The following is a 26150-nucleotide window of genomic DNA, read 5'->3' on the forward strand; positions in this document are numbered from 1 at the left end:
TGACTGTGCTAACTGATGAATAATACTGAGCTTCCTTAATTAAAAATAGTTATTATTAGTTAGTGTATTTGTTAACTGTTTTGTTCCAGACTTTCCATGTTTCTTTGTTTATGGAAAAATACCATGTGCTAAATATGTCTCTTGCAAGTCCACCAAGGATTTTCTCCAAGGAGAATCCAGGAATAATATTTTAAGAGATGACGTTGTTTAAGCGAACTGAGCTATAAATATTTTAATTGCTTACAAAACCAATCAAATTTGTCACATCCGTAACTCCTGCCTGAAGAATCTGGTATCTCTGTGCCAGGAAGAACTATGCTCCGGGTTCCAAATAGCCTGCAAAAGTCACAGCCAAGCCAGAAATTCATGCTAAAAAAAATAATACTACTTACATTGGAAAGAAGTCATTTCAATGGTATTGAAAATTGGCGAAATCCTGCTTTTGGAAAGGCTGCTGGGATTTGCTAAGATGTTCAGGATATGAGTTGACAGTCTGTAAGTTGACTATACCAATTGCCTTGATTTTGTAGAGCTGAATGAGTTGCTTTGTTCCTTAGACTATACACATGGAAATATAAATGGTTTCCCTGTGACATAGATGCTATAAATATAAAGAAAGTTATCTGGGCTTTCAGGAAAGTATAAACTAGAACTTTCTCAGAAAGAGTGTGCATATAGAACAGTCTGTGGTTGCCTGTATGGAACAGAGCTGGAATGTTTAAAATACCCTCAAAAGGCACCTCATTTTTAAAATTGAACTAATATTACTTATTTGTTGACATCATTTAACTTTTTCCTATTTTAAGAGACATAACAAATGATGTATTCTGCCTCTAGATTAAGAGGTGAAGCAAAAATTAAATACCCAGGGTTAAATTCATGTTTTGCCCAAACTTTGAATGGTGAAATTATGGTTCCCTTCCTTCCAAAAATGTAATAGAAATTGCAACATGGCAACATGACTGATGAGAGTATGGAATGGCTTCCAGGTTAGGAATAAAGAAAACTGAGAAGGAACAGGATATACAAAAAAGAGTAGCGCTGCCAGGATGGACATGGAATGACAGTTCATCATCTGTGCTGGTAACAAAATCAGGATGCACACCAAGATGTTCTCAGAACCAGATTCAGGACAAGCCAAAGGAGGTGAATTCACACAACAGGCTGTTCCACATGCTGGGAATACAAGATGGTTCCAGGCTTTTAAGAGGAGACTGCACAAGCATTTGGAAGAGCAAAACCCTTGGAGCTATTATTCAGACAGACAACATCAGGCTTGGGATAGGTGAAGGCTGAGAGGGTTTTAAAGGAATTCTTTGTGATTCTTTTCCTTTCTTCCATTTCCCTGGATGTCAGGCCATGATCCCAGGAAGACAGAAATGTGACTGAGACAGAGCCCAGCTCTGAACCAGTGCAGACATTCTGATGTCATTAGGTATTTTTAAATATTGATGATGGTTTCCTGAAGATGGAGCATGGCAGGAAACAACTGGGTGAGCAAATGTTACTTCTATGAATGGTCTCACAGAAGTAAACCAAAGGAATTTCTGAGTTGTCTCATTTTTCAAGGGTTTGTAGACCCAAGATCTTAACAGTTTAATTCAACTGTGAAACACTGCATGTGAAGTATGACCATATGTGCCTATGTGACTCCCTTTACATTTGCATTCCACCTATTAAGAAATTACATTTTTGTCTATGCTGCAGCATTTTCTGAACATTTGATTTACTACTGTGCCCCACTGGAATCAAGCAACTGAAGATCTACAGTGCACTCAACAGGTGTGAAATCTTATTAGAACTGTGTAACAGCACAATGCTGAAGTGTCATAAAATAGATTAAAGCATTTGGGTTTTTTTCCTGGCCTTCTACCTGTTGAATATAGAAAACATAGACTTCTGTTATTCAGACAGATCAGAGAGCTACAAGTAAAATTTGGATTACAAGTAGTATCAATAGCAACAAAAAAGGTCATAATAAACAAGTAGAAAGTTTGTGGGAATGTTTCCGAATGGCCCTATGCTTACCTAACTCTGCATTATTTCCTGACTAATCTTAAATGTTCTGGAACTTTTCTGGTTTATTCTTAAGAAATACACCTGGACTATATTAGGAAAACAGTAAGAAAGAAAGGAAAGTCAGAATTGATTCCTAAATGTTCATTAGCTAGTTAGATGCAAACTACTTGTGAATGAAACATTTCTAGGTTCTTTCTGATGCTGAGAAGGAGCTTCCATGGTTAAAACCTTCTCTGAAACTTTCCAAGAGACATCTCCAGCATGACTCTGATACAGCAATTTGGATTTGTTACACCAATTGACTGCAAAGAAAGAAATGTCAAACCCTCACATAAATGCCCTTTCTCTGACAAGCTCTCCCTCTTTTGAACTACAATAACGAGGACAACATTGTTTTGCTTTGTCACAGACGTTCCCCTAAGTTTTTTGAAGGCTTCAGAGGTTCGGTGGAATTTGACAAGAGGTATTTGGGCTTTTGTGTTTGCCTTTAATTGCTGCACCCCGGGGTGGATCCCGCTGCTGCTGCAGCCAGAGCAGAGGGCACAGGACCCTGGCTGCTTGTCACAGCTTGCAGGACTGGGACAGCACACTGCAGAAGTTTGCATGCTCAGAGCAAAGATTTTGTTTCAAAATGTTTGTCTAACTCCTATGCCTGGCAGCTTAAAGAGCTGCTGCCTTTCTACACGGTGAATAGGTGCTTACATTTCTATATTAGGGCTAACTCTGGAAGTACACAGAAATAAAAGTTTAATGGGCTGTTGGTAATGGTTACACTGTGTCACAGTTTGGGTTAAAACCTTAGGTATTTCTGTCAGCTCTCTTTCAACAACAAACTTCGTCTGCCTGCATAGACACCATAGGTTTGGCTCTGCCACAGTTCATTTCAGGATGAGCATTCGGTTTTAAGTTTCTTTAGCTGTGCAGACTGTCAAAGACTATGGACAAACTCAAATATTCACAAGGCACCAGCCCACTAACTTCAACTGCAACAGTGGTGAACCCATTAATCAGACTTTCACAGCTCTGTTAAAAACATATATTTAAAATTAGAAAATTAAAATAAACTATGTGTTTTGCAATGGAATGTCCGCTAACATAAATACTTTTACAGCTACATAAAAATAGAAACATTAGTTAGTTTTTCCATAGGTCTGTTAAGCAACAGCTGGTGCTTTTATTAAATTATGGTTTCTTTTTTTAATTGCACTTTTATATAAAAAAATTCACAATCCCGACTTATGAGGGAAGTTACATGGAATTATGCAGAAAACCCGAAATGCAAACAGACATGCCTCATTCCTCTAAGACGAGAGACTGGTTCTTTATATGCCAGTAATTTTTGTAGTCTTAGGGAGCCATTTGTTTCCCTTTCTCTCTTGAAAATAATTAAATAAATGGAAGTTTGCCCCACTTCCCCCCTCACACATCCACATACGTGCACAGGACCAACAAAACTCAGTAATTTTCCACTGGCACAACAGCCTCTCAGTGCTTGCCATCTGCTGTGCTGGCAGGACCCACCAGAGGAGCACCAGCAGCAAGGCAGGAACTGGAACGTCACGTCGTGAATATTCATTCCATTTTCATTGTCACAGCTGGGCCTCATCATCTCTCCAAGACTGACCTTGCCTCCTCCGACTTCCCTGTGGCAGCTTGGGGGAGCAGACAGGAGTAAAGCACTGAAACCAAAGCTTACAACTCACAAAAACCCCAAATCCCCAGTCAAAACCAGGTCCCATTCCTGCTGGAGGTAAGGATGTCTGTCACTCCCACTGACCATTGTTACACAGATTATTAAGGACTTTTGCTCTGGGAAGAGAGCTTTAGCAAAATACTACTTTTCTAGATCCATAACCAGTTTATTTTGAATTTATTTATTGTAGAGTTTCTCCTCCCCTCTTGCTAATTCTGTTTCTGGATTATGTGCCCATGCTTCCAACATGGTGAATGTGAGTGCACAACTTCATTATCTCAGGTTTCAAACGTGGGACCGGAGTTCAGATGTCCCAAAGGACAGTCAGTCTCTTCAGGAAGCATTCTTGTACCTCATTCAAGTTAAAACATGCTAATTTTAGGCTTCTGTTATTTCAAACCTATAAAATTTAATGCTTTTAAAACCCGGTTTGAGCAGGTAGGTTCACAGTGCTCAGCGGGTCCATGGTGGAGTCTCTGGATCTGTCTGTAGATCCTGAAATTGTAAGGTTTCTGGGCAAGAAATCTGCTTCAGTGCACAGAACTCCTAAGTTTCTTATCTCTACATAAAGACTAACAGGGTAAAATAAATCAAATCTGTCAGTTAAGTTCTCCTCACCAGCAAGTCTCCTAAAGTCAAGTGATGACATCGAGACAAACTTTCCCTCACTTCCACTTGCTCCATGTCGTAATGGAAGCAGGTGATTGTCCTTTGCCATTCCTCCAATCTGAGCTCACAGATTTGTCCACTGCATAGCTGAGGCCAGTTTAATTCCTGACTGTGAGACCTGTCACAACCAGGAGCCCTTCAGTGAGTCCCGACTGGCAGAGCTTGCTGAGTGACAAGGGGTCTGCGGGGCTGGAGGGACAGGATCGTGGGATGCACTGGGAAGAGCATGGATTGCAGATAGAGGGAGGTCATCCTGCCCCTCTGTCCACCCCTGGGACAGCTGTGTCCAGCTCTGGGATCATCAGCACAGGAGGGACAGGGAGCTCCTGGATTGGGGCCAGCGGAGGCTGCGGAGATGATTCAGGGCCTGGAGCATCTGTGCCAGGGAAAGGCTGAGGGAGCTGGGGCTGTCCAGGCTGGAGAGGAGCCCCAGCTGAGAGGGGCCCTCAGCCCTGGGTGTCCCTGTGTGCAGGGAGGGCTCCGAGCAGGGCCCAGCAATGGCACCAGAGCCACGGGCAGGGACTGAGCCCAGGGGGTTCCACCTGGACGTGGGGCAGAACTTCTGTCCTGTGCAGTGACCGAGTCCGGAGAGGATGGCGAGTCTCCCTCGCTGGGGATATTCCAGAACCGTTTGGACACAGTCCAGTGCCGTGCACTCCGGGACGGCCCCGCAGGAACAGAGGAACAGAGAAACAGACGCGGCTGTCCCGGTGCTCGCTGCGCCGCTCCGCCCGCCCCATGGCCGGACGCCGCTGCGAGCGAAGCGGGACTGGGCGGGGCGGACGGGAAGGGGCGGGGCTGGGCGGAGCTGGGCGGGGCGGGCGGCGCGCGCCGGCGGGCGCGGCCAATGGCGGCGCGGGGCTCGGCGGCGCGCGGCTCTCGCGAGATCCGGCGGGTAAACATCGGCCCCCGCCGCGGGCCCGCCCGCTGCCATTAGCGCGGGGGCGGCGCCGCGCGCAGACGGGGCGGGAGGTGAGTCCTGAGGGGAGCCGGGTCCTGAGGGGAGCTGGGCACCCTCCGCCCCGGCGCTGCCCGCGGAAACAGCGCTGGCACGCTGCCACTGGAGACTGGGAATCTCCCCCTGCCTTCCCTCTTTCCTCCCCCCCGCACCGTGAGGCAGCAGGAGCAGCCATCGCCGTGGAGGCTGTGGGAGGGCAGCCTCAGTCTCGGCTGCGGGGACGATCGGGGGCGGCTCTGGACTGCGGGGCACTTCCTCCGCCTGCCCCTCGGGGTGACTTGTGACTCGTCCCCCTGCCCCCGAGGTGACTTGTGGCTCTTCCCCCTGCCCCGGGGGTGACTTGTCCCCCTGCCGCCGGCTGGAGGCTGCGGTGCCCCCGCGGTGTCGGTGCGGGGACCGAGGTGAGCCCGGCGGAGGGAGCGGGGCCGGGGCTGTGCGGGGACCCTGCCGGGAAGGTCAGGGCTGAGCTGTACTCGTGCTACAGAACGTGGCTCTGGGCTTAAGGGTGTCCTGCCCTCTTTGGAAATAAATAAATAAAGGGACGAAATGATCTCCATAATGCGCTTAGAAAAGCCAACAACCTTCACAAGTTTCCACTCGCGGGAGGAGCAAATCCCAAACCTTCCGCCGAGCCGGTGGAGTTTGGCATTGAGGCCCCCGTGCTTTGGCTGTCCGGCTCGTGCTCTGTGTCTTTGCACAATTCTCATTGATTCAGGTAAAAGTTAAGTGCTAAGAACTTAGAGAGCTCTCGCAGTTGTTGTTTGGTTTTACCTGATCTGGAACGCCTTGGGTTGGAATAGCAGAGTTCACACGCGTGCCTCCGCTGATGTACCTGGTTTCCTCTTACAAAATCCAGGCTCGGAATAAATGAGCCTTGCTGTAGCCTCTGAATCAAAAGCAGTGCCGACGTTTGATTTTTCTTTTTTCTTCGGTATGGTAGTTGGTAGTATGTAGTGGTTTTTCTTCTACCTTCTTTTTGGAGAGCAGTGGGGTTTTTGTTGACTGTAGATGTTGGGGTTTGTCAGGTGTGCTGATTCAGTGTTTTGATTACAGTTTTTTAAAGTCACTTAAAGCAGAGGGATCTTGTTTATGAGAGTTTATAACGCTAATAAATCTCGCTGAGTTGTTGTGCCGGCTCCATAAAAGATGCCTGAATATACACAGGAGTCTGAAAAATTGTTTTCATTCCTTATCCTTCAGGAATGAAAGAATATTAGCTTTAATTTTACTCTGAAGAGTGAAAAGAAATGGGAGCCCGCAGTCTGCTGACCTGAGAGTTGATGATCAGTGGGCACCCTCATTGCATGTGAGAAATCTGTTACTATATCCAATAGAATTACTGCAGTAGAGTTTACCTTCTGTGCCATTTGTAGACATGTTTTCCTGGCTTTGTTAAGAAATGTCTTGGATAGTAAAAGTCAAATTTGCATAGCTCTGTGAACTCATTTGTTTTTCATAATGTACACAGCATACTGTATGTTCAATTTAAATATTTTTGCTTAACAGAGCTTTAAAAAATTCTAAACATTTATTCCTCAAACATTTCAGGGGAAGACAAATCCCAAGCCACTAGCTAAGCAGAATTCAGAAGCAAATATTTACAGAGGACAGGTATTATGCTTTATTTCCTTCTGCCTTTTTTTTTTCCAGAAAATTAGTCTGTGTTAAACAAACAGCAAACCCACACACCATCCTTAACTTTCAGTGGACTTGGACCAGGCCTATTCTCTTGGTGAGGGAACGTTCCCAGAACAGAAATTTTGGATTTCTGTCAGATGGTCTGTTGTGGACCTGCTTGTATGAGGTTTTTGGTGCTGACCTCGGGGGTCTGATCTGCAGTGGGGTCCCTGGTGGGACTCTTCTGGATTGGGACAATGTGGGATATCACACTGGAGCTCAGTGCATGCACAGTGCACGTGGCTGGAATTTGCTTACCTGTTCTTTCTCAGGAGTTCTGTGTAGCCTCCCTTGGTTCATCTGTCATTTTGTCCCCAAAGTCTGAATGGTGGGTAGGAGTTTTTTTAATCATTTAGGTTACTGCTGTAATTTGGGATGGCTCTTGAATCCTGTGGTGACCACAAGGAGCTTAGTCACTGTGTGTGTCCACTGGATCTGTCTAGGCAGTGGGTTTGTCTTGCTTTCAAACCTTATCTTCTCCCTACAGATTCAGTTTTTGCTCTGACCATGTTTTTTCCAATAAAAATACTGTTCTTCCCACCAAGTTTAAGTAGAGCATTAGTTAAAATGTGAAGCCAATTGATAAACTTTGATATTTGTATTCCAGGAGATGCAGGGTAGACATGGAAATTGCAATGAAACGAATTGCTTCTCTGAATGCAGTATTCATCAGCACAAAGCCTGCTAAGCTGATATTATATGGTAAATGGTTTGCTTTTAGTCTCCCAGAAAGAGGCTTTGTGTCTTAGGGTAATGGCAGTTGACATAAATCAAACATACAATTGTCCACAAAATCATTTAATCTTCTCTTGTTGCTCATTTCAACATATAGCTGCACTTAGAGCAGACCTGCCACTAGTGGTAATTGCATTGCTATGGTTTGAAAATACGGGTTTGATAAATAACTGGAGACTAATTTTTGAGATGGGTTGGTGCAGAATTTTTCAAAGAATGGTGATTGAATAACAGCTTTTGTTGTGCAAAAAATTGTTATGCTGGGGTAAGCCAATTTAATATTGTGGGGTAGGAAATCAGAACTATTTATTTTGTGTTATGAATTTAAATAATGAACTGTATTTAAGGTGATGGAGTTTTGTCTTGAAGATTCAGAAATTAGTTGTCAAATACAGCAGAGCAGACTTTATGATTTGATTGGCACAGAAAATCCTGCAAGTCTGTAGTTTAAAACTACAGAATAACTTCTGGCAGTCTCACTGCTCCTGCATTTGCATGGGGAAGTAATAGAACATTTTCCTCTTAACCATATAAAAAAACCCCAGGAAGTAAGGGAAGAAAGAAATGATCAAGAAAAGCTCAGTTTCTTTGTCATAAATAATTTAATCAATATGGGAAGCATTAAAATGGGCAGTTGTCATAGTACTGCTGTAGTTGTGAAATTAGGTAATCTTGTAAGGCGTGCATTGATATCTCATTAAATACTTTTTACAGAAGAAAAAAGCAAAGGAAAATGGTGGATCAGAAGAGAACATTAATTTTTATGCTTCAAATATCTGATTTTCTGATTTCTTGGTAATTTAGTTGTTGGATTTCATTTTCTGGTCTGAACTGTAGACTTGAAACTTAGTTTAATATTTATGTCTACAAACTTGCAAATTTGTTAGCTGACCCATGGTTTTAAGAGAGTTACAATTGATCAGAATATGAAGGAAAGAGATACTTAGAATTTGGAAGACTACTTCTATGGGATTTTGATTGTCTAAGGAACAGTTGTCTTTATGTTTTTACTAGTAAAAGGAGCAGTGGTTGGTTAAAATGGTAGCCTGGGTTTATGGGATTTCACAAGAGTGAGAATGTCCCGAAGTAGTAAAAAGGAAATCAACTCTTCACCTTTTAGTAACATGGAACAGCCAAGATGAAGTAATAGTTTGGTTGTAATAGTGTGCAGGTTGTGCAAACAGATGGAGTTTATCAAAGGTGACAATGAATGGGAGGGAGGAAGTAAAGGGATAGCTCAGATCTGTATGGGAGAGGAAGAGTGTTTACTGTATTGCAACTTATATTAGCTGTGTCTCTTATGTTCCAGAGTTTGAGCCTGTGATCACTGGCATGCTGTAGAGGAGCTCCAGTCTTAGCAAAGACCTTGCCATATTGGAGTGTGTTAAATTGCTTTCCACGGAAGAGGAAACAAAAAATCTTTTTCTTCTCTTTGACCAGATAAAAGGTTGTGAAACCTTTTTCTACTCAGTGTAATAAAGAGAATTTATTGTAAAAGATGGTTACAATTCTGAGAGCACTGTATGTAATGCATTTATAAAATGTGCCAAGGTATTTTAGCAATTAAATCTCCTGGCAGGACAACAAAAGCCAGCCAACCATCCCACAGACAAGCACTTGGAAAACTTGGCCTTCCCAGAAAGTTGTACTTGGTTGAAGGCTTTTTTTGTGAACCACTGTAGTGGAATAATGCTTATGAGGAACACAGCTGTGCATCAGCTGGTCACAGTTAAAATGAAGATATTGGGTAGCACCAAACCAAAGATGCTTAACTTCTGTACAGCAGTGTATGGAAGGGGCAGTAGTCATAACTTCCATCCCATAACCAAGGGATGAGGAGGGAATGAAAGTCATCAATTGAGTAAGACACCTGACTACCCTAAATGGCTGCTGGAGGCAGAAGAGCAAAGGAAAGGCAGGAGCAGCTTGACACAAGTGGGGAGCTGTGTGTGCACAGGCCTGTCTGCTGGTGCTGCAGGCTCCATGTCCCTGTCCCTGGGGCAACAAGGAGGGGGGCAGCTTCTCTGCCATGCTTGTGCTGTGCCATGGACTTCCTCCAGGATCACTGAGACAGGACAGATGGGGCCTCTTCCTGCCAGGTCACTGCCACTTTGGAGACTCTTGAGTCTGTTCTGTGGGTAAAAAGTCTCAGTGTTTTTATGACTTCACTAGTAAAAATCTACATACAGCTGAACTGATAGGTAAATTCCAAAGGATATTTCCTTGTCTGCAGGAGGGCTGTTGTCTACAAGCCAGCCAAGATGTGGATGGCCTCACCACAGAATCCCCTTAGCCTTGTTTGAAGCTGAACTTTGAATTAGACGTCTCAGATTTCCATGGATCACACCTGCACACAGAGGAGGGGACAGGATGCAGGTGTCCCTGTACTGCCCCTTTATTACCCAGTGCAGAGCTGCCTCTTTGGCTGATAAGTTAGAGTTGAACCAGACTCTGGAGAAAGCAGGGGAAGTTCACAGGCTTCAGTGTTCCACTCTTTCCCATAAAAACTGAGGAAAACCTTATCTTTCAGGAGAAATTCTCTTTTCCCAGGTTAGCCAAGTAGAAATGGCAGACCTTAGACCAATGGCACCAGGCTCCTTTTGTTTCTTGTGTATTGGAAAAGTGTTTATTACAGGCATTTCTTAAAATTTGTTTTAATTACTTTTTACAATGAACAGTTGCATAATGTGTTCCCTGCCCTTCCCTCTTGCTGGTGCCTTATAAGGGAGGTAACCAGAATGGCAGCCAAATATCAGCCTGGTGATGAAAGAATTGTTCCACTTAAAATGTCACTAATTTTTATCCTGCTGAGTCCTGTATGAAGAGGAGAGCTTACATTAGTAGCTCCCCAGACAAAAGCTTTGCACTACATTGTTTAAAGACAGCTGTTGTTTCTTGAAGTTAAAGATTCCTCTGTGGTGTTTGCAGAGCAGGAAAGGAGAACAAATTTAATCACAAGGTAAGGATTTAGTGGGAGTACCTGTTTCTTCACACAGTAACAACTGGATATGTAGAATGAAGCCTGTTTAACAGTAATTAAAAGTATAATTTAACAAGCTGTAAAATCGGGAACTATAAGGGAATTTTGTGTTCAGCATATGAAGTTCTGTGTGGGACACAGTCATTCAGCAATGAGAGCCATGGCTGGTACAGACAGGTAACAGGCAGCTGGGAAAGCACATTCCCATTCAGTGGAGTAATGGCTGTTGCTTATCAGACGCTGGTGTAGCAAATATTCTTGGTGAGACTTAGCAAGGCAGTTTAAAAGGCTGGGAATTGGGATTGTTCAGCCTGGAGAGGAGAAGGCTTTGGGATGACCTCATTGTGGCCTTCCAGTGCCTGAAGGGAGCCCACAGGAAAGATGGAGAGAGACTCTTGACAAGGGCCTGGAGTGACAGGACAAGGGGGAATGGCTTCATACTGACACAGAGAAGTTTTAGATTGGTTTTGAGGAAGAAAGTGTGGCTTGTGAGGGTGGGGAGGCCCTGGCACAGGTTGCCCAGAGCAGCTGTGGCTACCCCATCCCTGGCAGTGTTCCAGACCAGGTTGGATGGGGCTCTGAGCAAGCTGGGATAGTGGCAGGTGTCCCTGTCTGTGGCAGGGGGCTGGAATTAGATGGTTTTTAAGGTCCCTTCCAACCCCACCAGTCTGTGATTCTCTGAAGTAAAGTTGCCTTGTGGTGCAGATCCTATAGTTGCATGTCTTGGAAGGCAGTCAAGTGCATTGCAGCAAATTCCAACTTTCAAGATAAGGTGAAAGAAAGGAATTTTATCATTTCTGGTGTCATTATCATGCGTCTTTCTCGCTGGTTTTTATTGGTTTTGTTTGTGCTTGGTTGGTTCCACTAAAGTGATAAAGGACCCTGGTTGAACAGGTGGCTGTTCTTGGACTGACTTGCCATATTTCACTTGTGTAAATCAAAAGTTTTATTGTGCCTAAAGAAAATTTCTCTTGCTAAACTAATCTGTTTGCTGGTAGTTTAATTTCATTACGTGAAGGAAATAAATTAGTTATAGCATGTATCTCCATTTCCATGAATGCTGCAGGAAAGGAAATATTCAGGTTTATTGGGGAGAGAGGAGAGAAACAGACCAATGATCCTGATGATATTGTAAGCACAATTTCTAGTAAAGTCTTATTGTTTAGTCCTTCCCCAGTCTTCACAGCCATAGAAAGTAGTGACTAAGGGCAGAGAATCAAGGTTTATCAAAACAGGAGTTTTTCATGAATTCATCTCTCAAATCTCCTGTGAGCAAAGAATGTAAATGACCACTTTATGTTGAAGTGTATTAGGTGGTTCCTCTTAGGGTTAATTATTATATGGACACTCCTGCTCTGTGTTTAATTTGACAGAGAATGAGAGATCATATAAAGCCTGTATCACTTGTAGTCTGGGTATGGGGACCTCACTGAACAATTGCTTAAGTAGCAATTAGAAACTTTTCCTTCTTTAAAACAAAAAACCCAAACAAAAAACCGCAACAATTACGTGAAAGAACACCTGGAATAATCTCCTATAAGTTGGTTATTCTTTGTGAAATCAAAGTGAAATTGCAGTTGGACAAAATGACAATAAGGCCCAGACTGCTGTCAAGGCACAGCACATTCTCAGCCCATCACCCACCTCCCAGCACTCTGGACCACAGGCTGGAAATCTCGGAAGTTTTGATGAGCTGTGGTAGCAATGAGCATCTTCAGAAATAGCTTCAGGTAAGAGATTGAAGTGCAGGAAGATTTTGAGAAGGAGATCTGGAAAAACAATACCAGTTGTTTAGAAGATGAAGGGAATACAGAAGGGGATTCTTCTGCCTTGTTAAATCTTTTTCTTCTCTATACTCCTTGTCTTTTGTTTTTCCCATGAGCCAGTGATAAAGGGAAGAGAACAAAGTGGAATGCTTTAAATTGTCAAGCTTTGCTGGCAAATCTTCAAAGAAATTGGAAATTTTTTTACCTTTCTTACATTGCACCAGTTCTTGACTGCTCTAGTTCTCAGTAATAACAGTGTTTACAGGTAGCATTAATCCATTTCTTCAACAAGAAGGAACACACTGAAATCACTGTGTGCCCCAGGTGCAGAATTGTCTCCAATATTTGAGGCCATGTAACTATGGTGGTGTTACAGGAGAGCAAATCTGTGGGATGAATCCTTGGATTCCAGCTGTGCTGGTGTGGTAGTCATGTATGGAAGGATGGAGGTCTCCAGGTGAATATTAGAATGTGTTTATCAGCTGATCAGTTTGAGCAGGTAAATCTTGGCACTTCCAAAGGGTTGGTTATACCTGGTATGTAATTGAGATGTAGGTGAGCTTGTATAAAAGTTTCTTGTGACAGGAGTGATGATGTGTGCTCTTGTCTTCCCAGCCTTGCTCTGGGCTTTGTCACGATGAAGAGTGTGAAATTAATGTCATACTGATGTGATCAATGCAGAGAATTTCGGGCCATGGATGTGTCAGTGGGCTTGACCAATATGTGGATATTGGAGTTAAGTGTTTCAGCTCTAATCCCAGCTCCTTCTGTGAGGATTGCTGATGTTGATGCTGCTGTAGGCTGACCTAAAGGAACTTTGCACTTGGTTTTTCAGGAGGCATCTGAGTACAACCTGCTCCCAGTTCAGGCTGAAAGCACTGTAAGCATTGTCTCTGGCAGCTGGGGTTCATTCATAACTTCAGGGTCTTAGGCTCACACTTGGATTCCTTTAAGCCCCTTTTAATCCCAGAGGGCACCTGGTTCATGTGAACTGTTTGCTTTTGCTCACAGACACATAAGCCACTTTTGTAGTGGCAGATGAAAAAAGAAGGAACAAATCCCTTTCAGAGTTCAGGAGAAAGAGATGAACATTGTATCACTAAAACCAGGGAGGAGAGAATGTCTCGTGTCTGAATACACGCTGACCTACAGCACTGACTGGAGCTGCTGCTCACAGCCTGTGCTGCAGCCTGGCTGCTGACAGAATAACTTTGCTGAGCACCTCTGCTGCAAAGAGGTTCCTTGGAGCCTGCCAAAAATACTGCTGCCTTCACCTTTGGTCCTCAGTAAGATGCAAAACTCTGGCCTTTGTGAGGGTACAAAGAAGAAATATGCTTGCCCTTTTTATGTATAGCAAAATAACATTCTGCTCTGTGAAATAATCTTTACAGTCAAAAGGAACATTTGGAGAACGACCAATGGATGCACATACTTTTTTAATGTGTACTTTGGATCACTGCATTTGAAAGGATTGAAATCATAGTGGAAAGTCAAAAAAGAAAGGGGAAGTAATTATGAAGTAATTGGGGGGGAAATTGTTATACTCTAATAAAGGTGAGTAATTTTAGCTAATTTTCTCTCTGCCTTTTTTGTTAAACAAGCAGCAATATTTAGAATGCCAATTTCAATTTTATTTATGGTTCAGTCCAGTTTCAGGTGTTGACCCTGAGGCACAGAATGAGCTTGTGTTGCTTTGGGAGCAAGGGCTGCAAGAGAAGAATTATAATGACAATTTTGCTTTTACTGTTTTACTTTAAGAAAAACAATCCAAGAAACTGAAAGCTGTTAGTGTTATTTATATTTTTTTCCTTGTGGAACCTAATTTTTGAAATTAGTCCTGACAGTGTGTTTCTTATTTCTCTATGCCTGTAACTTTCTCAGTCTGAGAACCAGAGCATAAATGTATTTTGTTGGTTCTTTGCTGAAGTGCTCCTCATTGGTTGTGTCATCCTTAAAGATGTAGAGACTGAAAAGATAAAAGCTTCTGTATCCTTACTTAGGACATTAGGGAGAGTAAATCTGCATGTGCCTGTGTGCAGCTGGAGAATGCAGTTGCAGGATGAGATTTTCTCATGTGAGTGTGGAATCCAAGTCCTCTCCCTCCCTCACTTGGGTGCCAAGGCAAGGCTGGGTTTTGCCACAAAGACTGGTTAATTAAGGGCCACCCACCCCCCTTCTCCTTGGATCCTCAAGTAAATCCTAGGATATTGCAAACTGTTAAACCCCAAGTAGGAGCAATGCAGCTCAAGCTCCATATTTGTCTTGGATGGAAGGCCAGACTTCTGTCTGGAACATCTGAATTGGTGCTTTGGGTGCAGCTTCCTTCTGTTCAGGGGTGGGGATGATCTTGTCAACAAAGCACCTGTTTTACCAGATGAAGTCACTGACACAAGTGGGCTGCCAGTATTGATGTGTGTCAGAGCAGGGAAACGAGCTTTTTGTCCTGTGCTGTAGCAAGTACCTGCCTTTGCTTTTCCCTCCAGTTTTCCCTTCCTTGGATAGATCAGGAGTGTAGTTTGTGTTTGACCCTGACTGTAGAGTCTTAAATGAAATAGAATTTAGGTAAGGAAGCTTTACTGAATGCATTCTAATGGCTTTCCAGATTAATGGTATTGACTAATGTGTGAATGAAATAAACACCTAAGGATTTCTTGTAATTCTTGATTTCCTTTGGTACTTCAGCCAATGCTAATTCTAACCAAGAAGCCTCTTTTTTTGATAAATCTGCTATCCATATTGAATTTGGTGGTATAATTCTCATCAGCTTTGAGGGAGAGGGGATTGACAAAGAATAATCCTGCCTGTTGTGGATACTTAGGACATTTTTTGAAGTGCTAGGCAGATATGAGTGTACAGAGATGTTTTTCACGAGTGCTTTTTCAATATTGAAACGTGGTGCTCTTTGAGGTACTGGCCACATTTGACCCTGTGTACTTCACAGGCATCGTTCAATCAGTTTAGCAGCTGTTTACAAAGCACCAAAATTCAGAAGGCTTTCATCTCTGAATGAAACACAATCTTTCTGCTCAGCTTGGCATCTCTGAATTTACTGAGCAGCACCAGTCCCCTAATATTGTCTGATTAGACTGTTACCTCGTGCCATCCCAATACAAGAAGTTCCAGTTAATTAATGGAATCGACCGATGTTTTGAAAGCTATTGCTCTGAATTGTGTTTGTGACGCATCCAGCTAAAATTACTTTGTTTTCTTAAAGCAGAGTCTGTAATATTGTTACTTAGTTTTCTAAATTTGTATTGCTTGCTTCATGCCCTTTTACTGGCAGAATACAAGGCAAATACAAAATGATTGATTTCTTTGAAATGAAGTGGTTGGTTCAAGGTGAACCTCTGTTTCTGTGCTAAATTTTCTTAAAGAAAAATGCTTGAGAGCTCTGAAACTTTGGTTGGCTTCAGAAAGAAATGCAGTTAGAATGATGGATGGGAATATTCCTGCTCTCCTTTTGCATGGTTCTAGCATATTGGAAGCCAGCAGGTCTTGGGCTTTACTACTGGTAAAGTGTTGGGTTCCAGGTATTACTTAAAGGAGTGCTTAGATTAGTTCATATTAGTAAAAATGCACTGGGATGCTTTCACAAAAGATACTGGATAAAAGCACTTTGTGTTTTGAAGGAGAGGGCTATTTTGAGGGAGGATAATTCTTTTTCCCTACCTTATTCAGTCCTTGGCCTTTAGAATGGTATCAACAAAGGAAGTGACTATTACAGATGCTTTTGTGATGTGGTTCTTAATTTGCTGCGAGCTGGACTGAGATCCCTTGACTCATTTCACGTAAGCCACCAAAGAGCAATTTCCAGTTACTGCCTGGACCAGGTCTTGGAGCTGAAAGATGCCATCTCTGCCTGCCTGCCAGCCATGCCTCACAAGAATCATAACAACTTGCATTTCAAATATTTCAACATGATAATTCAGCCTTTGAAGTTTTGGCACCTGTTTGGCAAGGGATGTCTCCAAAGAGGTATTTTTAGCAAACACTATATATATAGAGCTTCAGATCTTTCTTTATGCAGAGAATATTTTTACAGTCTGTGAGGTGCCCAGAGTTAAAGGCTGTAAAAATTACAAGATGCTCAAGCCACAGTTGGATTCAAATTGTCTTAAATTTGGTGGGAGCTGTGCCTGTCCACATTACAGACTTGCCTGGGCCTCTTCTGCTGGGGGGTCCAGTGTCCTGTGGTGCAGATGGGGACGAGGGGAGGAGGAATGCCACCTATTTTGTTTGCCTGTTTGGACTTTTGGAACGTTATTTAACTGAAAGTGAAATCTGTTTGCTGAGGATGGGTCTATAAAAGTGCTTGAGGAACCTGTTAGAGGCATAGCCAACAGTTAGAGGCTTTGGAGATTATGAGAAGCAAACTGCTAAATCCAAAGACTCATTCTCATCACAATGAGGGTTGGCATTGTGTCAGATGCCAGGCAGGATTCATCTGCCTGCCCTTGGGTGTTTAAAAGTTGCACATTAAAGGCAATTTGACATCTTAACCATCCTGTGTAGTCTGTGGACTTGGAAAAGCACTGGGAGGAAGTGTTTGCTTCTGCCTCCTGCAAGAGTGACTAGAGATGGAGAAAAATACAGGTGCAGGGAAGGCCTGAGTGGACTTGCAGTTGTGCTGCCTCCAGTGAACACCCTGATACTGCTGTGTGACTTCTGGATAGCTCTCTGTGGCAGATGAAATGTCAACAGTAACAGGATCTAGCGGGTTCACTTTTGTCAAATATCCCTGCAGGTGCATGCAAGAACTTGTGAATTCCGAGCCTCCTTTTGTTTTGCCAGCAGCGTGGTCAGGATCTGTTTGTTTTTCTCCAGAAGATCGTGAAGAATGTGCTCCCTCAACAGCAGCTGTGAGAGCCCCAGGGCTCCTGTGATCCTCTGTAGTTGCACCTCTGAAGGATCCCTGGGCTTAGGTCATCTGAGCTTTTTCTTCTGTTTCCTGCTGTAATTCTAGATTTTCCCATAGTTCATTGTGGCATTTAGTGTTAAAAATAGGATTCCATAAAGCATTTTTATGTTCCTGAAGTGCACACACTTTATTTTTCAAACGTGTGTCTGTGTGAAGCCTTGCCAGAGGAGCAGTGTGTCTTTGCCCAGTGCTGACCTGATCTGACTGTAATACTAAACTGAAGGTGAGATTCAGGACCAATGCACGGATTCTGTGTCTCAACTCTTCCTTCAGGTTTTTGGCAGCTTCTGCAAGTTGCTCCTTGTGCCTCCGATGCTGGTGCTGCGTAGTTAACTTTTGAGTTAATTTATTTTTTGGCGGCTGTGATTAATTTTGTTATGCCTTGCTTTCTGCATTTCTGAAATCAGACTGAAATTGTCTGCATTCTTGAGAACTGTGTGTGAGAACCATCTCTGGAAGTGTTCAAGACAGGATTTTAGGTGGCACTTAATGCTTTTGTTGAGTTGATGTGGTGTTTGGTCAAGGACTGGACTTGGGCTTGCAGATCTTTTCCAACCGTGATGGCTCTAGGATTTTCTGCTATCTTGGGTGTGTTTCTGCTACTAAATGGAAGGAGTCTGTTCCTGCAGGCTGCTGTGGATGCTTGTTCCAAGTCAGGGATATTCCCTTGCTCATACACCTTCAAATTCTGCCAGGACTGAAGGCTGGGTGTTTTCATTTCCTTCTCAGTCCAGGTGATACAGTTGCCAACGTGCATTATCAAGATCCTGTGTTTTATGTTTCAGTTTTGCAAAGCACCTGGGGATCTGGTTGGAAAATATTTTAAAGGGGCAAAGTGTAATTTGCTTGAAGTCTGGGAGGAAGGTAAATGACACAGGGAAGCAGAATAAAGCCTGCAGCTCCAGTTCATTGCAAGATGGAGATCCTTTCTGGCATTATTAATGGGAGGGATAACCCAGAGTAGAGGAAAGCAGCTTGAGGCTTGCTAGCAACCCCAAGAGACCTTTGCAGCTTTGGGCATGCTGGGAAGAGGGAGGGCACACCTTCCCTCCTGGAGGCTGCCAGCAGAGCAGCTTCCCTGTGCTTTCAGGATTTGCTGAAATTTCCATAATTTATTTTGCAAAATTTTACTCAAGGGGATGCAAAAAAAAGAAATAAAAAAAAAGGTAGACCAGCCTCCAGATCTTGCTTCCAACCCTGAGTTACCATCTTAGATCTGGGGAGAGAAATGAATTTTTTATTATGGATCTAGGCTAGGGAGGTAGGGCTCAGTATCAATGAAGCATAAGCTGTGGAGTAAAAAGTGCTAGTTTCTCCCACACCTGACTGCCAGGGGTAGATCTAAAATAAGGGATTTCACTTGCTTTTCATTTTGTAAATGAGTGTAAGTTAAAATATATTTTCAGGCTCAATTGAAGCAATAATTAATCATCTGAGGAATCACGGATGTAAATGGTTTTGATTCTGTGCTAATACTACTTTATTAGACTATTTTCTCTTTGTTTTTTGGTGCTCCTTACATTTTCCAGAGTGAAGAGAATGGAGCAGAGCAGCTACTTCCTTGTGATTTGAGAAACTGGGACATATTCTCCTACCCTGTGCTATATCAGTGTGACAAACCCCATTCCTGATACTGCGTGTGGCTTTGCTGGGAAACTGTAAAACTTTCCAAAGGTTGCCTATTTATCAGTGCTTTAAAAGGCAGCTGATTAATGTTATTTGCATATGAGCAACAGAAGATGTAAACACTGGGGAGTCATTGGAGGAATGAGCTGGACTCACAAGAGCAGCATTTCTCCAAGGCTGTTGTAGCTCAGCTTGGAAATGCTATCACCAAATTTGGCCTCTTGCAGAGCATTGATACTCAGTGGTCCTTCCTGTTGCTCTTTTCCATATATTTTCCCCCTGTTTCTGAGTTCACAGTGAGATTTCAGTCCTGTCTTTGGAACAGTGCAAGCCACCTCAGGTGCTTATCTTGCCACACACCCTTCCAAAGCCACAATATACCGATCAGTGCTTGGCTGCACCCCTCAAATGGGCAGCTCGCACAAAGTAGGGCCCACATGTCTCATGTTTTAGGTTAAAAAAATGAATTTTCAGCATTAATTAATAACTTCTTAATACTGAAGACCCCAGTCCTTTGTGCCTGTGAATTCCTTAAGCCTCCTAACGTGACCTGCTGGCTACAGGAATGATGTTTGCTTTCTTGTAGGGTAACTGGGGCACACCCTAAGTACATGCTTTTCTTTTTTCTTTCTGTATGGTTTGTTTTTGCACATAGGAAATAAAATAGAATCCAGATCATCTGTTACTTAATACAGTTTCCTGTGTTGTAGCCACAAGAGCATCCTTCCTCTGTGCATACATCATCTGCAATTAGAAACAGAAAACTCCAGATATTCACTCCTTCAATGCTTGCATCATTGGCAAATGACAGCAGTTTAATGTGGTTTTATTTTGCAGGATTTGTCCACTTCAAGTCACCATTAGAGGTTTTGTTAGGGGTACCTGAGCTGGTAACTCTTCTAGAATGGCTGAATAAACTGAGAGGAGATGCATTAAGGAATGAGTGAGAAATTAGGATGGGCTTTTAAGTGGATGTTCCTGATGTGTTCCCAAAGATCAGGTACCCGGTATTGCCTTAAGTCTTTGAGTGACCATAAAACAATTCAGATTCAAGTACAGGTTGTGTCTGTGTCTGCTGCAGCTCAGCTTTGCTGTTTGAGCTTTCTGTCCATGCTGGGCTTTGCCCAGCGTGCAGGAACCAAGCAGTGCCCCAGGAGGAGAACTTGGGAGAGCTCACAAGGCACATGGGAGCACCACATGGTGCAAACCCTTCCTGGACTTTGTAAATGTGACTGGGGTGATCATGGAGAGTGCAGCTCACTGGTGGCTGCTCAGCTGTTCATCATGATTAGCCTCACCTTGAGCATTTCCATTAGAATTAAGTGGATTGTGTTCTGTACTGTTGCAGTCTGAAGTAAAGGGAATGTCAGAAAGTAGTTACAGCTTGTGTGTTTTGAGAGCTTTGCACAGCTCTCCTCTCCACCAGCCCATTTCCAAACAGAGCCAGCCAAAGTGGGGGCAAGAGGGATGTGACTCACTAGTGAGAGTCAATGTTTGTGTAACAGCTGTCACCGTGGGGCTCTGGGGTTTCTATTGCACCCAATCTGACATAAATGGCCTCTGTCCAAAGGGACAGCCCTGTCCTCCCACTGCCACAAGTGTATCCAAACTTTACTGGGATGTAGTCCAAGGCTGGCTGCCTGCAAAAGGGGCAGTGCTGTTCTCCCCCTTGTCCTCTGTGCCTGTTCCTATTTAATTGCTTCTCTTTCACTGAATTTGTGGAGTTGGAGGATGGGACGAACCAATTTGCTGATCTTATGGAAGAGTGGTCTTTTCACAAGAGCATGGGCTGGTTGGTAGCTTAATTTTGTCAGGCTGCTGAGTTACCCTAACTGGCCTGTAGCTGCATTATTAGGAAAACTGTAGGAGTGTGTGGCTGGGACTAGAGGGATCAGCCCAGTGGAGAGGAAGGGGACTCGTCTTTCTAAGAACCAATTGTAGACCTGCACTGACAAGTCCTTGAAGCAGGACTTGGCAGCAATGTCTGTCCTTTCTGTGTAAGGGCCTTGAGCATAGGGCCCATCCCCATAAGGAAATGTTAATGTTAAATAATATTTCAGAAGTGGAAATGATCTCATTCTTCCTACGGCTTATTTGGGTTTTTCTCTGGTTACTATTTATGGGAAATAGCTGCTTGTATGCAACTTGTCAAGCAATTCAGATCACTGCCTGCAAGTCGTCTGTATTTGCCACTCCACCAATCTCCATCTTGACCCATTGTTTGTACAAAACTGGTATTTCCGTTCAGATTTCCTGCAGGTAACACCACTTGTATTTATCTGCACTTGACTGATAAAGAAATGGTGGCACAATGGCACTTAATCACCTTACAGGGCAGTAGAGACTTTCACCTTGAAAAGGAACAGTGAGAGCCATTCTGTAGGAACACAAGTGTTTCGTCTCTCTTACTTGAGGTGAGCCCTGTTCCATGAAGAGTCCTTCTTTTACTGATGAGTCTTGCTCCTTTTCTCAGTCAAGAGAGTGCTTAGCCCTCAGGACATGCTCCAGGTCTTTCTGTTCTCAGGGCTTCCATGGTGGGAAAGGTTTGCTCCTAGAGAACTTGTCATCTTTTTCTGCTTTTCTTGCTGTAATCTATTTCATCTTGAAAGCATAGGAAACTGGGCTCTTTAAATTTTATTTATTTATTTTTAATCTGGAAATTTACCCTTTCATGCATGTTTAACATACAGCCTTAATATCATATAGAAACTTAACCAGATCTCTTCTGTTCCTTTCCCCTCTTCCTCCCTTGCAGCTGGATATAGCCAGAGCTTTTATCCACACCCTTTGCTTCTTTTTAACTTGGAAACCAGATAATAGAATCAAATATCTGAGATTATTTTAAAGGAAAACAACACCCATTCTGAGTGAACTTTCCCAGGCCAAGGCTGGAGAATTACTACTCACAGGGAACGAATGCCCATCACAAACCTCATCATCGTTCACCTACATGCAATTCCTTTTTTGCCTTTCTCCTCTTCCTGGAAGGGTGAATATGCAGTTGTGTAGGAGGGATCATGTGGGCACACAGACTGTCATAACAAAGCATTCCTGGTGCCCTTCAGCCCTAGAGGAGATGAGCAGTTGGGATGTGAAGGAAAGGCTGCAGGAAGGCTCTGGGATTTCATGAGGCAGTCTGCCTCTGCAAGAGCTGTTTCCTCTCTACCTAAACCTCTAAATCTCAGAAGGATAAGCCCCAGCTACCCACTTGCTGTGTGTTTGTGATGTGTACATTCTCAGTGTGATGGAAATGTTGAATACAAGGCCACAGTTGTATTGACTGTTCTCCCCTAAACCAGTCTGATAATAAGGGACAGTGGTAAAGCTTTCTCTTCTCAGTTATCCTTATTATCACTGTGGGGATTAGGGGTTGTCATTATGGTTCCTTTATGAGATAATGCTTCATTCTCCACCTCTGGTGCTGGTGATTTGGTGATAAGAGTATGGCTCAGTTCCATGCCCACCATTCCAAATCTGCTTCCCAGCTCCAGGCACCACGAGGGTGGCACCATGTGTTCTTCTCTTACGTCAGGAAACCAGGATCTCTTTATCTCTGGGCCTCACCAGGTTAGTCTGCTTTGTGTGCCAGCAGCTGCTGCTCCAAATACCCCAGTTAAAGGAATGAAGTGCTGCAGTGGGATTTGAATGGGCAAACATCTGTTCTTCAGTGTTGTGTACGCTGACAACAGACAGTACCTGTGTTTTCAGTTTTGCAGGGCCAGAGGGATCTTTTGTGCTCATTAACCCTGACTGGAGGCACTGCACAGGCCATGGCTGGGCACGGATGTTCTGCATCTCATTCAGCAGTCAGCTCCTTTGCTGGCACAGACTTATCATGTGTAATTACTTAATTTGATTGATGTGATCTAAAAAGAGCCTGGCAAGAGTCAGGGATTTGAACATATATCAGTGAAAAAGAAAAGCAAACTTGGTGCTTTTTTCTCCAATATTCTTCAGTGCAAGAATTCCTCCTAATTCCCAATGATCTTGCTTCCCTAGGCTCCTTAGGGAGTAGAAAGGCTTTACAGATACCTAAAATCTAAGAGTAGAGCTTCTTGGATGACATCTGAAAATGTAATACAGTTTGCTTGAAACTTGTACTGGTGCTGTGTTAGAAGCTTTTTTGCTTATTCTTTGCTTCTGTTCTAACTTGTGCCTCTTGGTCACAAAAGATGTAGAGAAATTCTCTGTGACTGAATGTTACCTTTAGACAGTTGTACATATTTTAGAGTGGGGCATATTTTCATTTGACCTGAGTAGGACTTTACCCAGAAAACCAATAACTGAGGAGGAAGCAGATTTATGATTGTTGACCTTGCTCTGTTTGTAATTATTTAATGATCCAAAACATTGCAGCAAGATATTTAGCACTGGCTTTTTTTATGCCAGTTAATTTAACAAGTCTTAAAACAATGTTTTCTTACGCCTGGATGCAAGTACCTGCTAAAAGCTGTGAAAATGCTTAAGTGCACAGGAATGCAATTACTCCAGTAAATAAAGAGCTTCCTGTTTTCAGACACTTCTGAGAGAGCAGAGATTTGCAGCACTGTGAAACGTGGGGAGAGCCAGGAGAAAGGACAGATACAAGTGAGGGTGAAGCAAGCTATGAATGCTATTTCACTGCACAGCACTGTTGGCTTTCCAGCGAGCTACTGATTTCTCTTGTCCCCAGGAAATTAAAATGCACTCAGTGGTAAACACTGAAAGAAAGGAGTGGCTGCTTGGGACTGCAGGTCTGGTTCCCTCATCATGTCTCATGCTTCATTTAGTCATGCAGAGTGTTGTCCTGAGCTGACCTCCCACTTGGAGCACTCCTTGGAAGACAGCAGTGTGTGGAGACACCAGCACCTCTGTTTGCTTCCTGTTCTGGCTCTAGCCCTCCATCCTTGCTGGTGGAGCAGAGGTACAACCCCTGTGTGTCCCCTCTGTCCCTGAGGTTGGGGTGGGTGGGGGAGTCCTGCCCACAGTCACACACATGGGCACACTGAGGCTAAACTCAGTTTAGCACTGCTAAACCCCAATGGCTGGATTGTCTTAAGAAGTAAAGAAAATAAAATGAGTTATTTGAAAGAAGTGAGCTCAGGAAGATTTTGGTAAGTCATTGCGTGTCCTTCAGTGCTGAGTGAGTGTTTTAAGAACAGAATGTCTCAATGTGCTCCTCACTTTGGGACAGAGCTATTGACTCTTTAAGCTAGTAGAGCTTAAAGAATGTATTTGTATCACCAAAGGCTGAGGCAAGTGGAGCTGAGATGGAAGTGACCTTATTAGTGGATTTGCTTTTCTAAACTTTAGATGGCCAGTCTCCCATTGTTTGTGAAAGCCAAGGTTATGATGTTTGGATCAAGAGTTTCTTTGCTACTTGAAATGGACAAAAGTTCACCTCTCAAGGGAAATAAACATAGTTTATGGATCTTACATAGGTGTAGATAGGTTTAGTTTATGCATATATTCCCCTGTATACCCATACTTAGTTTCAGGCTGTACCTTTTTCTGTCAGGGAAGTGAATTTGTGCTTGCTGCTTGTCAAAAGCAGCAGAGAGCAAAATCTCGGCCACTGTTCATGGGAGGCTTCTGCTGCTCAGCTGTGTTGAATAGCAGGAAATCCTGGAGTGCAGCACAACTCCAATATTCAGTTTTTATTCCATATTAGGAAATATTTCCTTATCATTACTGTGGGTGTGTTGGAATGATTTCCAAGATTAATTTCTGTGACCCAAATTAAAAGATGAGGAGGCCTTGCCCGCTTATTTCCCGCTTTTGGACTGACTCCATGGGAAGGACCAAGCGGGCTCAGCCTGGGGCAGGTGGCCCTTGTCAATCCCTGCAGGTGAAACCAGCCTCACCCAAGCTATTTTAAAAAGAATTTATTCCAGTCTCATAATGGTTCCTCAGTTTGGGTCATGCAGCTTCTTGTGCTGGCACAAAGCAGGGAGCGGCAGTGGGAGGGAAACAAACAGATGGTTGGATGGAAAATGGGATGGCTCCTTTTGGAGACTGTCCTGGCTCGTGCCAGCTTACAGCACACACACAGCCCTGGCCTGGCCTGGCAGGGGTTCCTGCTGTTTGGCAGAGGGACTTTTTGCCTGCTCTAATCAGAGCCCCACACTGCTATTTTGGGATGTTTTTAGGTTTAGGAATCTACCTCGAGGCAGGAAAGTACCTTCCCTCATCTTGAAAACATCTTTTTGGGGTGCATTAAGGTCTTCTGGGGTTTAGGGAGCCTATTGGAGCTGGCTGCTGACACCCCAAAATGCTCTCTGGGTCTCAGTGTCCCCTGGGTTTTCCTGGTATCATCATCATCATCGTTGCCATCAACACGGTGGCTGCAGGATTCGTGCAGTGTCTGCATCCCGAATCCTGTGTGCTTGGCAGTGCCTCCCCAGGGTTTTCTCACAGCCCTGGGGACAGGCACTGGGAGTGTCCACTCCTTTTGGTTCAGGAGTCATGGAGCACTTTCTGCTTTTAGCTGGGACTATAACAGATGCCTCACCCAGATGCCCCATGGGGGAAGAATGACTGAAAATGGCTAAAACATTTGAACATCTTTGGCTTTTAAAATAGCAAAGCCCGTTCCAATGGGGCTAATTTTACTCAGTTTCTTAGTGGTGCTTTAAATAGAACAAATATAATTAATTCTGTAACTTTCAAGTAACAAAATTTACTCAGCCATAATGCACATTGCAGAAGGAAAGCTAAAGGAGATGAAGTAAGTAAACAAGGTAAATGAAATTCTGAAGTGTCAGTGATGCCATGTTGCAGTCTTATTTTGTTTCTCTTCCCAAAGGGAGACTGTTGTAAAAACTGAGGGGTGTCAGAAGGATCTGGTCGTGGCAATAATATTGAAGAAGAATCTGCACGTGAAATATCTGATTTGTTTTATCTGGCTGGGGATGTTGCTTCCTTTAGGTAGCAGATTAAATAAAGTAGGGACTTGTGAATGGTGATATTCCTGAAAGAATGAATTATGGAGCAAAAAAATATTTATTTTTCTGTCTGAAACATACCCCAGAGCACTGCTTGGCAAACGTGCTGATCTGATAATTATGAACCTCGGTAACAGCAGCTAGCATCATCCTGAGGCTGGAATGGGACTATTAGGTCAAAACCTA

At 43.4% G+C, this 26150-nt stretch overlaps 1 protein-coding gene across 1 annotated transcript in view; it reads left to right on the forward strand.

Moving 5' to 3' along the window:
* Nucleotides 1–5302: 5302 nt before the first annotated feature.
* STK38L (serine/threonine kinase 38 like) overlaps nucleotides 5303–26150 on the forward strand; it is a 45398-nt gene continuing 24550 nt past the window's right edge. The window contains exon 1 of the mRNA XM_014889106.2: nucleotides 5303–5353. The gene's annotated coding sequence lies outside the window, so the exon portion shown is untranslated. The remainder of the gene's footprint in view (nucleotides 5354–26150) is intronic.

Source organism: Sturnus vulgaris, chromosome 5 (assembly GCF_052056855.1).
Source record: "Sturnus vulgaris isolate bStuVul1 chromosome 5, bStuVul1.hap1, whole genome shotgun sequence".
In the NCBI taxonomy this organism is placed as follows: Eukaryota; Metazoa; Chordata; class Aves; order Passeriformes; family Sturnidae; genus Sturnus; species Sturnus vulgaris.